Here is a 10,743-nt window from a genome sequence, read left to right on the forward strand (position 1 = left end):
GCTGGGGTGCACCATGCCCACGGACCCCTCCTGGTCTTCTGCAGTGCAGGACACGCCGGACATTGTGTCGAGAATCACCCAGTACATTTCAGGGGCCAACTGCGCCCACCAGCTGCCCATCGCGGAGGCCATGCTGACCTACAAGCAGAAGAGGTACCTCCCGGGCCGGCAGGTGTGGGGTGGAGACCACCGGCCGTCCGAAGTCTCGGCTAGGCAGCCTGCGTCCTCTTTGTCCCAGCGCCTTGGGTCACTCACGGGCCCACGGGATGGGAAGACCTGGGATGAGGGAAGCCCCCAGTTCTGACCACTGCACCTTTTCCCGATGCAAACCAGAGTTAGGATCAGCTGGTCGATTTTTGTCCATCTGTGTCCGCCCTGGGATTTCCTGTAACTGGAGTCTCAAGAGCAGCGGTCCCGGTGCTGGCCCAGCAGGGGCCTGCCTCCTCCAGCTGCCAATCTCCAGCGGGAGGCCCAGTCCTCCCCCTGCCCCAAGCAGGGTGGTGGTCAGGGGCTGGGCTGGTGCCCGCTGGCATGGGGTGGGGCCTTGTGCAATCTGAGGGGTCGAGCGGTCCCCTTGCCCAGCTGTGAACAGAGGCGCGGTCAGGGGGTTGCGGAAAGGGGTGGACCACAGCTGGTCTGAGCAGCTCAGCTGCCCTGCCCCCGGCTCTATGAGGGACCCCCAGCGAGTGCCTCACCGCCCCAAGCGCCTAACAGCGACCTGTCCTGTCTCTCTCTTTGGCGGCTCTCTGAAAAGGAGAAAGAACTTTCACTTTGACTTCGCCCTCAGGTACTGCTGTCCTTGGGTCCGGCCCCCTCCCGCCCACTGGCTGGTCTTCAGGGCTGTTTGGCAGTGTCAGTGGGTGGGGTGGCCCTCAGCTCTGCATATGGGGGTCAGGAGGCGCGGCCTCCATCGAGCAGGCTCTTGGCGCTGCCCGGTCCCTCTCGAGCACTTACCCAGCCTCAGGGACAAAGTCTGCCGCCTGGTAGCGTTTGAATCCCGAGTGCAGGTTGGGAAGTGGCCGGCGGAACCCCTTTCTGAGTTACTGCGTCTCTGAAGCCTGGCGGTGCCGCCGCTGTTAGCCACAGGGACCGGTTCCACTCCGTGAGCCACCAACCAAGCACTGCGCAGGCTTTGCTCCCAGTGCCCGCTGCCAGCAGCCAGGGAGAGCGGCTTGGGCCAGCCTCCCAGCTCAGTTCTGGGGTTTACCTGGATGGTGGCCAGGCCACATTGCACGCAGCGAGGCTCTGTTTTTTTGCCCCCGAGGCGGCGGCTTCTCCGTTTGACCGTATGTCGGAGCCAAGTCCAGTGGCCCTGCCTGCCAGGTGTCTGGCACTGGGCCCTTCAGGGCGGGGCTCTGCCTGAGTCTCAGGGCATTTGCTCTGGGAAAGCCCCAGGGCGAGTCCTTGGGTCCCAGGCCGCCTCTGTGCTGGGCCCTGGGATGGATCAGGAGGAGGGGTGTGAGCCCGTTCAGCTGTCCTGCTAAACAAGCCTCAGAGTCTAGAGAAAGACCAGCCGTGGTGTGCCCCGCTGACCCCGGGCTGTCCGGTGGGCCTGTGCCCGCTCCCCTCCCTTTCCACCCCCATTAGCTGCGCCGGGAGCGTAGCCTGCTTTGCTGCCTGGCCCGCGACCTCTGTCTGTGCCAGGGTGGGCTCCCGTGAGCTGCACCTGGGGCCGAGGCCTGGGAGACCCCAAGCCTCCTCCGTGCTCAGCCCCCATCCCCACGTTACAGTGGTGACACCCGCCCAGGCTTGGGGGGCCCGGTGTCCTGGCGTCCCGGCTGGAACCCCGTGAAAGCCAGTGTGCCATCCGGGCTCAGAGCCCAGGCCTGGAAGGGCAGCGGGCGCACAGAACAGGCTGCTGTCCACCCAGAGGGGTCAGGAGACCCGGGAGAGGGTGGGCAACGGGTACGGCCATCCCGGGTCTCCTTCAGCCCAGCCCCACGAGGGCGTCTGCAGGGAGGCTCCTGTCTGCTCAGCACCAGCTCCCGGCCTGAGGTCAGACCCGTTGGTGGTCCTCTCAGGCAACTGTGCGGGCTGCCCAGCACCCCCACCCTGGCCTCTTGGCCGGTGTGGGCTCGCCTCAGCTTCTGTGCCACCGCTGCCACGTGGAGGCACCTCCCCCATGCACAGGTCTCATGAGCCATGCCCAGGGGTCTTGGCACAGAGCCATGGGCTCAGGCCCTAGGAGTCCTGATCTCTGTCCCTGCCAGGAGCACCATGCCCTCCGCACGCAGGGTCCAGGGTGAGGGGTCTCGCTGGAAGCCGGTGTCACCCCCGTCTCGTGGGAGCGTGCGCGCTGGATGTCGTCTGCATGGCCCAGGGGCGCGGCTTGGCTTTGACGCTTGTGTTGTGGACTCTCCAAGGCCCCCTCCTGGGGGTTCTCCTTTGTCTGCCTCCCTGCGTGCCGATTGTGGAGGGGTGGGCGTGCGTGGCGGGCAGTGGCTTGCTGAGGTGGGGGCCCTGTGGGTCGAAGGCCCCTGTGTGGCCAGGGACGCCCCCAGACGTCCTGCCTCGTAACATGCAGGAGGAGGTCCAGGCACAAGGTTACGGTGGTTTCGTTACACAAACCGCAACGAAGGGAAGTGTTCTTTTTCGACCGTTTTTTTCTTACAATGGGGAAAAAGGCCTGGGAGTTTGGTAGCCTGGTGGTGCAGAGGTTAAAGCGGCTGCCTGCAATGTGGGAGACCTGGGTTCGATCCCTGGGTCAGGAAGATCCCCTGGAGAAGGAAATGGCAACCCACTCCAGTATTCTTGCCTGGAGAATCCCATGGACAGAGGAGCTTGGTGGGCTACAGTCCACGGGTCGCAAAGAGTCAGACACGACTGAGCGACTTCACCTTCACCTTCACCTGGATGGGCTGAACCTGCAGGTTCTCTCACCCAGAGTCGTTCGCCAGGTCTTCTGCAGAGATGGGGTGGGTGGTGCTGAGTGGGTGTGTGGTTCACGGGTGCCCGCGTCCAGGGGTGCCCAGGGGACGGTGGCTCCTGCCAGCTGCTGTCCCCTCACGTGGGTGACGTGCTTGGCACACGGCAGCACCTGCCAGGACTGGAACCTGCGTTCTGTACTGACCCCTGAGTCAGGGGCGCTCGTCCCGCTGGTGACCACACCTCACCGGGGCACCCCCAGCCCCAGCCTCCATCCACCACAGGGACAGGGAAGGGGAGAGCCTCCTGTCAAGCTCTGGTACCCTGGGGCTCCTGGTCCCGAGAGCTGGTGCCCAGGGAGCTGGCTGAGCTGGGCCTGGGTCCCCACTGGCAGGCCTGCCTGGTGCAGAGGCTTCTCCCTGGGTGGCACCCACGGGCCACTGCCCTGCTGGGTGTGCATGTGTGGACTGCCCTGCAGAAGAGTCACTCTGTGACTTCAAGCTCAGGTTTGGGAGGATGGCTTGGAGAGGGTGCTGGCCCAGGAAGCAGGGCAGGGGGCACCTGTCTGCCCTGTGGCTGGGGGAGGGGCCACACAAGGTCCAGGACCAGTCCTGCACTGGGGACCCAGGTGGAGGCTAGAAGGGGGTGCTCCCCAGCCGCTGGTGGAGCCCAGGCCAGGGTGGACACCGGGGGGCAGAGCGGCACCAGCTGAGCCGCAGGACCAGCCCTGGCCTGGGGGGAGCAGGCGGAAGAGGCACCCCACCCAGGCCCAGGGACTCCGGATGCCTCCCCGCCAGTGGTCGTGACGGGTGACTCTGGAGAGGCTGGGCTCTGCCGGAAGCTGTGCAGGGCCTGTGGGCCAAGTACAGCAGTTTGCCCTCAGAGCCTCCCCCCGACCCCCGCCCCGTCCTGTCCCGAAGCTCTTAGTCCAAGAAATGCCCCCCAGTGGGCACCAACTGCATCCAGATTGTTGAGGGGAAGTCTCAGCCTGACGGGACGGTCACCCCCATCCCCTGGAGGTGGTCCCAGCTGCTCCCAGGGCGTCCTGGGGGCACAGGCAGCCTGCCCTCTCCTGGGGCCCTGGGGGGCCGGCAGAGTGGCTCCAGGCTGGGCCAGCTGCCTGCACGCCAGGCGCCTCAGAGGGAGGAGCAGATGGCCTCGGGCCGCCCCTCGGGGCTCTGGACCTCGTGCAGACGCATTCAGGCTTCCTGCAGGTCGTCGGGCCCTGCGGTCAGGGGTCCAGGCTGGTGCCTGCGGGAGGGCGGGCATGAGTCCGGGTGGGGCTGGGCGCTGCAGAGGGCGGCCCTGCCCATAAGGGAGGCTGACTGTGTGTTTCCCTGTCTCAGCCCCGACGAGGAGTCCTCCCAGAAGTTCATTCCCTTCGTTGGGGTGAGTACCGCCCCGGGCAGCCGTCTCCTCGCCCGCCATCCTGCTGCCCGGCGGCTCTGCTGCGGGGCGGCCACGCTCCGCCCACGTGGTCAGCGTGTCGTCGTCTTCATGCGACGGTCCAGAACCTTCTTCAGTTGGAGCGGACGACCTGCCTTCGCGTCCCTCCCGCCCTGAAGCCTTCCTTTCCCGCGTCGAGTGGGGCGTGAGCCCAGGCACTGCTGGGAGTGGACACGGGAAGCAGGCAGCCCGCCTGGGGGCGTGGGGCCAGGCCTCGGCTCCGTCCTGGGCGGCGGGGGTCAGTGTCAGGCTCAGCTCTTCAGAAGCCACCCAGGGCCGGCCGTCCTCAGGACAGGCCCCTCCTGGGGTCTGGGGCAGAGGGCTGCCTCTGTCCTCTGGGAGCCTCAGGGCAGGCTTGCTTGGCTGGAGCATGGCCTGTAAGTTGGAAGGTTTTACTTTGTCTTGTGGCCAAGGAGCCAGGGCTGCCGCCTAACGGCCGGCTATGTGTCCACAGCCTGTGGCCCCACTGGGGTCTCCAGCCGGGGCATCTGCTGGGAGAGGCGCGCGGCAGCCAGGCAGGTGGCAGGGCCTCTGCCGCTCACTCTGCTCAGGCGCGGGGTGGCTGCTGGCCGTGCTGGGAGGGAGCGCGTCTGGGGCTGTCCTGTGGAAGCTGCTGAGGTGACCGCTCGGCCTGTCCTGCTGGCTGCACGTGAGCCGTCGCCGTGTGCCCAAGGCCGCGGTCGTCGTTGCAATCTCTCTCACTTGGCACAGCTCCCACCCGGTCAGTGTGGGCTGGGACCCCTGGCAGCCCGTGGGGAAACGGCACAGGCCCTGCGGCCACCTTGGTGCCCCGCTGGGCTGGGCTCCCTCGCTCCAGCACCTGACTCGCCACTGCCTGTGCCCGGCCAGTCACACGCACACGTGTTTTGCTGAGGCCAGGGTGTGAGATCTGAGAGGTTCACTCGAGGGGAGAGGGTTCCTCTCCTGCCGGAGGCCATGTGGGTCCTGAACGCTGGTCACAGGTCAGGGCCAGGCCAGCAGCCTGGGGCCTCTGGGGCCTGTGCCTTTATCCTGGGAGTGCAGGATAGCCAAAGCAGGCTGCGTCTTGAGGGCGTCTCCCAAACAGACCACCTGCAGAGGGAGGGCCCTCCACCAGGGCCTGTGGCACAGCTGACCACACGGACAGTGGCTCCCCTGAGCCCAGCTCTGCCCCTCACACTGAGGGTCTGGGGCCCGGCTCAGCCCCAGAAGTTCCGGGGGGCGAGGGGGCATGGCAAGTGGGCAGCTGCAGGGAACAGGTCCCCACCCGGTCTGGAGCCCCCCTCAGCAGCGTCCTGTTGCCTCCTAGGTGGTGAAGGTGGGGATAGTGGAGCCGTCTTCGGCCACGTCAGGTGACTGTGTCCTCCAGGCCCTGGGCTGGGGTGGGGGTGCGGCGGGGGTTGGGTTGTGGCGGGCAGCAGCCCTGGTGCTTGTGTGCTGTGGGGCTTGTGTTCACCAGGAATGGGCCTCCCTTGTCCCTGAGGCCTGACAGCTCCTGCTCAGCTTTGGGGGAGGGGGTTCCTCCGGCTTCCCACACGTGCTCCCCCAGCCCATAGCTGCCTGGCCTCCCTGTCACGTCTGGGTGCAGAGGGCCACAAGCTGCCCAGGCAGAGCCGTGAGGGAAGCTCAGCACTGCCCCCAACTCCTCCCCTAAGGTGACTCAGATGACGCGGCCCCCTCGGGCTCCAGTGTGCTCTCATCCACCCCGCCGTCCACGTCTCCTGCGGCCAAGGAGGCCTCGCCCACCCCACCCTCCTCCCCGTCAGTGAGCGGAGGCCTGTCCTCCCCCAGGTAAACGCAGCCACGTGGAAGTGCTGCCCCCAGCACAGCAGGGATGGGGCTGAGAACCAGGTGTTTCCTTGGGGTCCCTAACCACACCCCAGGCTGCCAGGAAGCAGAGGGTCAGAGTGGCCTTGCCAGGGACACAGTGGTGTCAACAAGGGCTCACTCAGGCAAGTGGCGGGGGGGGCGGCCCTACTCTTCAGGCCTGGCCTGATGTCTCCCCACCTGGCCCCCTGCACTCCTGGGGCCGGAACTACAGACTATCAATACAGGGTGCTCTGGCCACAGGGAGTTTCGGAAACTCGGCTGTGAGTAGCTGGCCTGGGATACAGTGGGTGTGGTTGTTGGCAGCCCCTCCTGGGTGCCATCAGGGCTCCCCCGAGCAGAACCCCCCAGAGGACCGCCACAGGGTTGGGGAGGCCCACCACAGGGCCCCCTGGGGCCTGTACCTATGAGGGGCGGGTGGCCTGGGCCCTCCACACACAGGTGGTCCCCGAGGTCGGGCAGCACAGGCATCAGAGGGCACCCGTTTGCCCATGCCGGCCCGGGGTGCTGCCGTCCCCTGCTGAGGACGGAGGGGTGAGCCTCCCTCGTCTTTCACAGCCAGGGCGTTGGCGCAGAGCTCATGGGGCTGCAGGTGGATTACTGGACGGCAGCACAGCCCGCAGACAGGAAGAGAGACGCCGAGAAGAAGGACTCGCCCACCGCCAAAAACACGCTGAAGTGCACCTTCCGGTCTCTCCAGGTCAGCAGGCTGCCCAGCGGCGGCGAGGCCGCGGCCACGCCCACCATGTCGATGACCGTGGTCACCAAGGAGAAGAACAAGAAGGGTGAGGCGGGGCGGTGGGCTGACTGTCGGGGCGGAGGGGCTGCTGCGCAGGCCCCGAGGGTGCTGCGGGCCTGGGGGCCACTTCGTTCCCACACCCCTGGGCAAGGGCCTGCTGGTGGGCGGGTGGTGGCGGTCAGGGTCCGCGTGGAAGGAGGGCCAGGGGCGCGGGGTCCGGGGCCGGCAGAGCGTACACCCCGCGCTGCCCCCGGCCCTGAAGGAGCGGCAGGAGCACAGCACGGCCCCCTTTCCTCCTAGTGATGTTTTTGCCCAAGAAAACCAAGGACAAGGACGTGGAGTCCAAAAGCCAGTGCATCGAGGGCATCAGCCGCCTGATCTGCACGGCCAAGCACCAGCAGAACATGCTGCGCGGTGAGGGAGGCGGCCTCGCGGGGGCGGGGCCTGTGGTTAGTGGGCGGGGCTTGGGGCGGGGCCTGTGGCCAGCAGGAAACTGAAGTAAACCGGGGCGGGGCGAACCGGGGCGGGGCGGGGCGAACCGGGGCGGGGCGGGGCGAACCGGGGCGGGGCGGGGCGGGGCGGGGCGGGGCGGGGCGAACCGGGGCGGGCCGGGCCGGGCCGCTTCTGGAAGCTCACCTCCGGACATGCTTGTTTGGCTGTGATGTCATGTTAACCTAGTCTGAGCTCAGAGCACACTTGGGAGAGCCCACTTGTGTGTGTGGAGTGGCTTTCCAAATTCTGAGAAATAATTTCTCAGTCCTTTCTGCTTTATGTCAATTTTTATAGAAAATATTCTGTGATTGAGTGGTTGAAAACACGGAGCTCTGGAGTTCTTTTCCGTGGGTTTGGGTCTGACCACAGTGGACCACAGCCAGTCTTTCTCTGTTGATTTTCTGGCTTAAGTGGAGGGTGTTTCAAACCCCGTATGCAGACCCCTCGGAGGCAGACAGGCTGTGGACACCAGCTCCCCTGAGGTGGCTGGGGAGAGGCTCTCGGGCCATGGGGATGGGGTGGGAGAAGGCGGCAGGAAGGCCAGGAGGGGAGCTGGGGGCCCCAGACCTCCTCCCGCAGGGCTGGTGAGAACCAGCGAGTGTCTCCCGGGAGCCTGGGGGTCCCCACGGGTGTCAGCACCCCCCAGCCTTGTTCTGGGCTGTGGCCTGGAGCTAGGGGCAGGCGGGTCAGGCGGTCTTGTCCCCACAGTCCTCATCGATGGCGTGGAGTGGAACGACGTCAAGTTCTTCCAGCTGGCGGCCCAGTGGTCCTCCCATGTCAAGCACTTCCCCATCTGCATCTTCGGACACTCCAAGCCCACCTTCTAGCCCCGCCTGCCGGGGGGCCGTGCCAGTTTCCGCTCTGCAGCCCCACGATGGCCGCGGCCGGGAGGGCCCAGCTGCTTTCCTGCTCGCACTTCAGTTTACCACAGAGACAGACCCTTAAAACCCCAGAGAGAAACAGTCTTAAGTATGAGCGCGCTCACAGCCTGGAGACTAACGGGGCGGCCCCTAACGGGGCGGCCCCCACCGGGAGCCCGTAACTGCTCTGCTTATTAACCAGAATGTCCCGGCAAGGATGGGAGGGCAGGCGGGATCACGGAAGGTGTGTTTTGGCCTCAGGACTACCCCCCACCCCAACCCAGTCCCCCCAACAAGAAGGGTCCTTGCCTTCCTGTCCTGTCCTTTCTGAAAGCCAGGACTACTCTGCTTCCTCAGGGAGCAGGGGTCCTGCGGGTGGCCCCGTGGACCCCAGGCTGCCTGTACCCAGGCAGCGAGCTGGGGGGCTGGGGGCCGGAGGCCAGCCTTCTGTCAGGGATGTCCTGAGCGGAACACAGAGGCCTGTCAGCCCCGCCCTGGGCCCCCCGCCCACCAGCCGAGAGGGCCCCAGCGCTGCCCACTCTGGATCCCGATGAACTCCAGCCGCCGGGGGCAGTGGAGGTTTTATAGTAGCGATGTTTTTAATGCTTTTAAATACATGTTATAATGTAGCTGCCAAACAGACGTTGCTCTTCTGAAATCCCAGCAGCCCCTGAGGACGGAGGCAGAGCCAGCCGTGCCGGCCCGGTCCCAGCCCCCTGCTCCCCGCGCCCTTCGCTGCCCCCGAGGCACTGCTTTGCTTCCTGCCCCGAACACAGTTGCCTCCTCAGCTCCACCGCCTGCCGACTGGGGGTGTATGGGCCAGGCAGCCAGGTGTCTGTCACCTGCAGCACTAACGTGGCCAGGGAGGCTCAGGCAAGCGGCCAAACCGCAGGGGCCGAGCCCCGTTGGAGCCAAGGGTGCAGCCGGGCCCCCGCCTGTCTAGGCTAGGCTCCTCAGAGCAAGGGGTTTGGGGGTTGGGTCCCCAGGGAAGGGGGTCAACCTGCCATCCCCCTCCCTGTGCAGTAGGCTGTGGCTGTCCTGGCCCGAGGCCGGGGTCCCTTCCAGTCCTGCTTGGACCCAGCCCTGCCCTCAGGACTCCCCAGGAAGAGCCCGCCCACTCCACCTGGCTGCTGTGGCTGCAGGCCCAGGGTGCCCACCCAAGGGCTCTGAGCCGTTTTCTAGGGCTGAGAACCACACAGGCTGCGCTCAGAAAAACAGTGCCAAATGCCAGACAGGCTGCAGGTCTTGCCTGCTCTGTTGGAGGACAGGACTTCCAACAGCCTGCGGCAAGGAAGGGTCCCACTCAGGAATGGGAGACGGTCCATTTTTCTTACCTGTGACCTACCTGCTTACCTTCTCCCCCAGGTGGCTGTTCAGGGTCCGAGTGTCCATGGCCAAGAGCCTTGGGCCTAGCAGGTGGACAGATCTGAGCATGCCCTTGGACCAGGGTCCTTGGAGGGGAAGGACCTGGGTGAGGGTGTAGGCCCCTGAGCCGAGGACTCCTTGGGCAGCTTGTGGAGTGTCCACCTGTGGCTACACCCAGCAGCTGCTGGGGGCCCGCGAGTTTCCCTGCCCTTGTTCCCACCACTGGCTGCAGGGCCCTGGGTACTGCTCCTTGAGTTTCCTTTTCAGAGGTCACACTCAAAAGGAGGTGTGACACGCCCTTTCCAGCTGCAGAACTAGTTTTAGAGGAAGGGGCAAAAGGGGCTGTCCCATCCCATCCAGCTGTGAGGTGTCCTCATACCCACAAGAAGATGCTCAGCACTTCCGCCCTGGGCCGGCCACTGTTCCTGGGCCCTGGAGGTCATACAGACGGCCCCAGCCACCATGACTGACTTAGAGACCCAGGCTCTGCTCACGCTGGTGCCTCGGTTTCCCCATCATCTGATCGGGAACAGTCAACACTTCCCCCGCCTACCTCATGGAGCTGTTTTGAGGACACAGATAAAAGCACTTTGTCCCTCGAAGGAAAATGACTCAGAAGCCAAAGCTGCTTGTGACTGAGGCACAGCTGTGAGTGCACGGAGGGCAGTGTGGGGGCAGCTTGTGAGGAGCGCAGGGCCCAGACCGTGACCCCCAGGACAGGAGCAGCCCTGCAGAGCAGGGGTTCTCCGCCGGCTGGGTGACCAGAGGTCACTGGGACTCAAAAGGCCAAGCCACTCGTCACTTTAGGGCAAGGCCAGGCTCCTCACGGGCCTGTGGCACGGTATGGGCAGGCTCCACCCTCAGGCCAGATGGCAGGTCAGCCCCAGCCCTGTACCCAGGCCACTGCCTTCTCTCTGTGTCAAGTCCCCAGGGTCACCTTCTCCTCCGGACACGCAGGCCAGTGTCCCAGGTCCCATGGCTGCAGCTCAGGGAGGAGAGGGGCGGCAGGGCTAGAGCGGCCAGGGCCAGCTGTGCTGCGCTGTCCTCGCTGGCAGACACCAAGACCTGCCTGGCCTTCGTCCCAGGACGCGTTCCTCATGACAGGACTGCAGCGCTTGTCCCAAAAGCCAGTTGCCTGACCCCTACACGTGTCCTTTGATCTCCTTCTAG

Source organism: Capra hircus, chromosome 21 (assembly GCF_001704415.2).
Source record: "Capra hircus breed San Clemente chromosome 21, ASM170441v1, whole genome shotgun sequence".
Lineage (NCBI taxonomy): Eukaryota > Metazoa > Chordata > Mammalia > Artiodactyla > Bovidae > Capra > Capra hircus.